Consider the following 7,172-nt stretch of genomic DNA (forward strand, 5'->3'; position numbering starts at 1 on the left):
ATAGTTAAAGAGATGGGGTTACATTGCCGGGGAACAAGAATTCCAACTCACCTAAATTGTAAGTGTCTGCATAGTTACACCATATCATAGCCAGGTGATATGAGTGGGCCCTAATCCAGTCTGTCTGGTGTCCTTATGAGACAGGGAGAGAGACCAGGATGTGTGTGCTCAGAAGAAAGGTGCAAGGTGGCCACTTGCACCTCACAAGAACCACCCTGCAGACACCTTGACCTTCGATGTCCAGCCTCCAGAACTGTGGGTGATAAATTTCCATGATCTAAGCCCCCAGTCTGTAGTATTTGTTATGGCAGCCCAAGCAATGCATCCACACCCTCTTGGCCACTGATGAGAGTTGAGTTGTCCCCACAGAAGGGCTCTGTGTTGGGCGAGGCACTCCCTTCACCTGAGGCCTTGGTTTCCTGGTCAGGACTGAGTCTGGAGCCCAGCAGCTGGGACAGGGTCCCGCAGGGTCTGGACTGCATCTGTGGCAAGCGCCATGACATTGCCGGGAGCACAGGGCCAGGGAGATGATAAGGACAATAAGGGAGGGATGAGAATAGGTCTACCAGAAGACCTCAGTGATCTGCCACCAAATCAAGCAAATTTGCATTCGTATAGCTGTATTCCAGAATCTGGAGAAACCCCACAGATGGTCTTTTTTTTAACTTTTATTTAATGAATATAAATTTCCAATGTACAGCTTATGGATTACAATGGCTCCCCCCGCCCCATAACTTCCCTCCCACCCACAACCCTCCCTTCTCCCGCTCCCTCTCCCCTTCCATTCACATCCAGATTCGTTTTCAATTTTCTTTATATACAGAAGATCAATTTAGTATATATTAAATAAAGATTTCAACAGTTTGCACCCACACAGAAACACAAAGTGAAACATACTGTTTGAGTACTAGTTATAGCACTAAATCACAATGTATAGCACATTAAGGATAGAGATCCCATATGAGGAGCAAGTGCACAGTGACTCCTGTTGTTGACCCAACAAATTGACACTCTAGTTTATGGCGCCAGTAACCACCCTAGGCTCCCGTCATGAGTTGCCAAGGCTATGGAAGCCTTCCAAGTTTGCCGACTCTGATCATATTTAGACAAGGTCATAAAAGACAGGGTGAGGATAGTAACCAATGATCCTAAGAGTGACATTAACCAGGTCTGAACAATCATACAGCATTAAGTGGAGAAGAGGACCATCAGTACACACAGGTTAGGAGTAGAGCCATTGGTGGTAGAGTAGAGGTTATGATTACAAAGGAATGAGGCCCAAGTGCGCTAGACAGGGTCTAGAACAAAGGACAGAGTCATTATTAGAGGAGCTAAGAAAGGTGCTTTCTAAGCTACAATTAAGTTTTCTGATTGAGAGGCAAATAGAACCTGACAGAAGGGGCTTGATAATAATCTGTTGGGCTTTAGGCTTTGTAAGTTAAGAGGCCCAGACCTATCTATCTCTTCACATGGGGTATATCCTAAGGGAGGTGTGAACCTCCTGGGGGAAGGCACCCTGTTGACTTTCATTACTTAGCTGGCCTGGGAGGAGAGCTGGCCAGGGAAAGGCAGGTGGCATCTCTAACAAGACATTTACAGTTCTGCCTGCAATGCTGCTGACCCTACTTGGCCATCCCCTCAGCTGCAGTGGTCACTTTGGAAGTTGGGCTGAGTGAAGGGCTTTTCAGCTTAGAGCCAATAAGATCTGTGGCTCTGACCTGGGCATCCTTCGACTCCAGGGCAGGTCCATTTCCAGTGATCCAACTCTTGGCAGAGCTGCCAGGGTTCTTCACAAGTTGACTTCTGCTGAAGCCTAGGCTTACCACATTGAAAGCCACTGCAGTGGACTGGCCTGTTGGGTCTCCTTGAGGGCAGATCACTGTACAGATCAGCCATTAATAGGCCTGCCACCCATTGCTTCTGATGCCTAGCTTTCTTTTCCTCCTGGTTTGTGTTAAAGCAGACCAGAGGATGCAAGTCAAGGGAGTGCCCGTGTCCCATCTCTAATCTTCGGTGGCCTAAACTACAAGTCTATAGTCACAGGCATGTTCCTACAGATGGTCTTGTTGCACCTTTTTTAAATTTTGAGTGCAGAAAAGCTAAAAGAAGCTGAGATTCTGTCAAAGTCCAAGAGGCTACTTCTTGGACAACCCAGCTGGACTGAGGACCCTGGCTTCCCAGTGCTCTCTCCAAGGTATCATGTCTAGCTGAAGCTGACTTTGTAGGCATCACAACTAAAGGGGCTCTAAATAGAATTTTAAAATATATTTATGGGGTTCCAGTGCTGTGGCATAGTGGGTAAAGCTGCCACCTGCAGTGTTGGCATACCATATGGGTGCCAGTTCAAGTCCCTGCTGTTTTACTTCCTATCCAGATCTCTGCTATGGCCTGGGAAAGCAGTGGAAGCCTCTGCACTGGCATGGGAGACCTAGAAGAAGCACCTGGCTCCTGGCTTTGGATCGACTCAGCTCTGGCCATTGAAGCCATCTGGGGAGTGAACCAGTGGATAGAAGACCTCTTTTTATCTCTCTCTCTGCCTCTGCCTCTCTGTAGCTCTTTAAAACAAAATACATAAATATTAAATATATATATTTATGTATTTACTAGAGAGAGAGGGAGAGAGAGAAACTCCATCTCCCATCTGCTAGTTCGTTCTTCAAATACCTCCGGGCTGCTAGTTCATTCTTCAAATACCAGAGCCAGGCTGAGCCAGGAGCCAGGAATAGCTCTCCCATCTGAGTGGCAGGGACCCAATTACTTGAGCCATCACCATTGCCTCCCAGGATCTGCACTGGCAGGAAGCTGGAGTCAGGAGCCGGAGCCAGGACTCAAACCCAGGCACCCCTTTGTGGAACGCAAGTGTCTTAACCAATGTCTCACCTGGTAGGCCAAACATCTGCCCCTAAATGCAATTTTAATTAACACTCTCAGCTTGAAAACATCAAGCCAGAGGTACAATGCACAGTCTGTAACCTTGGCAGTGTTATCCCCAAGCTGTGCTGCTGCTGCAGTGGGGAGGCTCTGCACAAGCCTCGGTGCTCTCCATACAATCTGCTCTGCCTGGCCCCAGAGAGCGGAAACATGGACAATCCACTTCTTGTGAATTTATTCTGGGCAGGAGCAGAATAGAGCAGTGCTCTCTCCCTCCCCAGCCCAGCCTGTGTCCCACTGCCCCCAGTCTCTGTCTCTTTCCTTTTTCCTCCTTCATCTCCCTCTGTTTCCCTGGCGGTCTCCCACTGTCTGCACATAGCGGGTGGTCAACCTTCACTGCAGAACCTATGGGACAGGGTTTCAGCTCAGAGACAGCAAAACCAAAGTGCCAAATCCCTGCCAGTCCTCAATACATGTGAATTCTCTCTTTCCCGCTGCCACAATTGCACAACACAACTTTTATAAATAGATTTTTTCCCTTCGGTAGAGATTTTTTTAATTCTAATTTTCAAAATTCTTTTTTTTTTTTTTTTTTACAGGCAGAGTAGATAGTGAGAGAGAGAGACAGAGAGAAAGGTCTTCCTTTTTGCCGTTGGTTCACCCTCCAATGGCCGCTATGGCCGGTGCATCTCGCTGATCCAAAGCCAGGAGCCAGGTGCCTCTCCTGGTCTCCCACGCTGGTGCAGGGCCCAAGCACCTGGGCCATCCCCCACTGCACTCCCGGGCCATAGCAGAGAGCTGGCCTGGAAGAGGAGCAACCGGAATAGAATCCGGCGCCCCAACCGGGACTAGAACCTGGTGTGCCGGCGCCGCAAGGCGGAGGATTAGCTTGTTAAGCCACAGCGCTGGCCTAATTTTCCAAATTCTAAGGATGGATACTATGGGCAACTTGCAAGTGTTCCAGCAGAAATTCCTCCAGGAGGTAATGCAACATCCGGCCCAGAGCTGATTGACTGAAAGTAGCAGAGTCCTGGCTCCGATGCCGGAAGAAGAAGGGTCCTTTCTCAAGCAACAGGAACTCCAGGGGCTGATCAGCCCGCCCGCTGGAAACAGCGTGGTGACAGATGAACTGTAAAGAGCACGACCTTAAAAATCAAAGACTTGACATGTTGGTAGCCTGTGCCCAGACCAAGGCCAAGGAAAGCCTAAACCAGAAGTGGAATGCAGGCGTTCCTGGACGCTACGGCATGAGAGAGGGCATTTGCCACAAACAGCACTCGGCTTCCTGTCCTGGGTCTCCCAAAGGGAGAGGCAGGAGCCGGAGCCCAGAGAACCTCCTCCAGCCTGATGCTCCGAAAAGCACCTCCCACACCCCCAGTCAAGGTTGGTGTGAAACTGAAACAAAGCTTGCCTTTGATGCTAAGGGTCCTCCAGGAAGGCTGCTGGGTGCTGAGCAGGGCTGGAAATCAAGGGGAAAGCTGGCCTGGAGGGGTTTTGACTGGCAGATTTGCAAGCCAGGCTGCCTTGTGGAATCCTGAGCCAGGTATTGCGTCTAAGGTGCCCTTGCCTGGCCCAGCCCCCCTGCCGATGCAGAAGCACCTCTGTCACGGGCCTCTCAGTCCCCAGACAACACTCTTCAAGGACAACATCCTTGGCACAAACGTGAATGTCAAGTCGGAAATCAAAGCTGCACGAGAAAAGCCAGTGAGAGCAGGATGTGGCAGAAGCAGACTTACCCAAACTATGGAAAATTTAACAGCATACATTGGATTCAACCTACACCTGTTATTTCAAAAAAATAAGTAACAGGTCCCGAGAAAAGTGGGCTCCCCTGTTGTACAGTTCAGCAACTCAACCATTCATTCAGGAACCGAGTTTCTTCCTATCTTTCCACCTTGCCCTTCGTCCACGGCAGTTTGTCCGGTGCTAGCTCTTCTCGTGGTCACAAGATGGCTGCAGCAGCTTTAAGCTTCACCACCATACAATTTCCACATGCAAAAAAAAAAAGAGGGGGTGGGATGTGTCCCCCTGTTAGCTGTGAAGCAGCCTGGCAGACTGCTCTAGGCCAGGATGCCATTGTTAAAGTAATCCAAATGGGAGGAGAGTGATTGCATTAGGCTAAGAATGACTCAGCCTCTGAAACTGGGGATGGAGGGCCATGACATGGGAGTTGAGGGCTTGTGGAGAATGAGAACCATCTGAGTGAAACTCTAGCTCTGGCGGCAAAGTTAAGAAAATGTGCATGTGACAAGGAGCAGCGTGGACGTGGGAGGAGGCCTGCGGTGATCACCTCCCTCTTCAAGTTTCCAAAACGTGCAGCTCACTGATAACATTTCTAACTGTCCTTTGAGTCTCTAGGCTTTTGGCAGTTGCTCCCAGTAAAATATGGTTTTCTGGCGAGGCAGATATCCCGCCACCCATGAGGTCAAGGCATGCTATCGTCATGCTGTGTGGCTTAGCAATGGTTAGTGGAATATTCCACTAGATGTGCCTTTTCAGATTCTGTGTTCTGGCTTAAGAGGAACTGGTACCATGCATCAGCTGCTGCTAAGGCATAGAATCTGGTGACAAGTTTCAGTTCTGCACAAGTCAGTCAATAACACCTCATGATCAAGTTCTGAGTTTTGAGCATTGAAGGGATAAAATACAAGGATGTGGCCCGCGCCGTGGCTCACTAGGCTAATCCTCCGCCTTGTGGTGCCGGCACACCGGGTTCTAGTTCCGGTCGGGGTGCCGGATTCTGTCCCGGTTGCCCCTCTTCCAGTCCAGCTCTCTGCTATGGCCCGGGAGTGCAGTGGAGGATGGCCCAAGTGCTTGGGCCCTGCACCCCATGGGAGACCAGGAGGAGGCGCCTGGCTCCTGGCTTCAGATCAGCGCAGTGCGCCAGCCGCAGCGGCCATTGGGGGGTGAACCAACGGCAAAGGAAGACCTTTCTCTCTGTCTCTCTCTCTCACTGTCCACTCTGCCTGTCAAAAAATAAATAAATAAATAAAAATTTAAAAAATAAATAGAATACAAGGATGTTTCCAAAAAGTTTGTGGAAGATACAATTAAAAGATAAGGTTAGGGGCAGGCACTCAGTGGTTAAGATGCTGCTTAAGATATCCACATCCCATATGGGAGTGCTTGGGTTTGAGTCCTGGCCCTGCTTCCAATTCTTTTCCTGCTAATGGGCTCCTTAGGAGACAGCAGGCGATGGCTTAAGTACTTGGGTCCCTGCCAACCATAGGGGAGACCCAAATGGAGTTCCAGCCTCCCGGCTTTGGCCTGGCCTAGCCCCTGCTGTTCTGGATGTTTGGGGAGTAAAGTAGTGCATGGAAGATATTTTTTTCCATCTCTATATTTCAAATACATAAAAAACTTTATTTTGGTACAAAAAGATCTTGAGATCCATGCATATGAAGGGGTTTTCAAAAGTTCACAGACAATGTACATAATGAAAAATCATGCTTGGATTTCTTTTTTTGGCACCAAAATAAATGTGTCTTTTAATTCCATTTCTTCCTCAAAATGGGGCTGCTGGGAGAATGGAGTACTTGACACTCAAGGGTCAACCTCAGGGACCTGCTTTACTTCTGGCCCACATGGCCAAGAAGAAACGTGGCCACCACTTGGAGGTCGGGGGGATGATACACTCCCCTGCTCACAACCCCGTTTTACACCAAGCCTTCTTGGCAACAAGCTGCACTATTGGAGAGACTCCACACCAGTCTCTAGCACACACCTCTCTTCCTGACACGGCCAAACATCCTCCCACTCTAAGAAGCACACAGATTTGGAAGAGAAATTGTATTTGAGAAGGGTCGCCCTCCTATTCCTCTGTACCCTCTGATTGCCAGCAACTTCCATTTCCTGTCCTTACTTCAATTATTCAGTTCTCCCACACCCTTCCTTGGTGTGGTGGGCACATCCTGAGTTAAGACAGCCCCTGGGATCCTGGCTTCTGCCTCAGGGCTGCTGCTTTCTGGGCTCCGCCTGTAATGTGTCATTTGTGTATCATTGCTTCCTCCTCTAAGGACTGCGATAAATTTTACTCTGGAATTTAATATTCTTGCCCAACCTGCCTCCCCAGCCTTCCCTCCCCTTTTACCAGGCATAAATCATTAATCTGGTGTTCCAGACTTGCCACCTGGGCCAGTTCAGTCTTTGGGTAAATTATCACTGTTTGCCAGGGATTTGGGCTCAGAGAGAAAATTAAACTTGAACGCTTCTCATGAACTGCCTAACATGTAAATGCTGTGCTACAGCCGACACTCTCTAACTGTGGGTTCTGCACCTGTGGATCCAACAAACCACGGACT

This window comes from Lepus europaeus, chromosome 6 (assembly GCF_033115175.1).
Source record: "Lepus europaeus isolate LE1 chromosome 6, mLepTim1.pri, whole genome shotgun sequence".
NCBI classification, from domain to species: domain Eukaryota; kingdom Metazoa; phylum Chordata; class Mammalia; order Lagomorpha; family Leporidae; genus Lepus; species Lepus europaeus.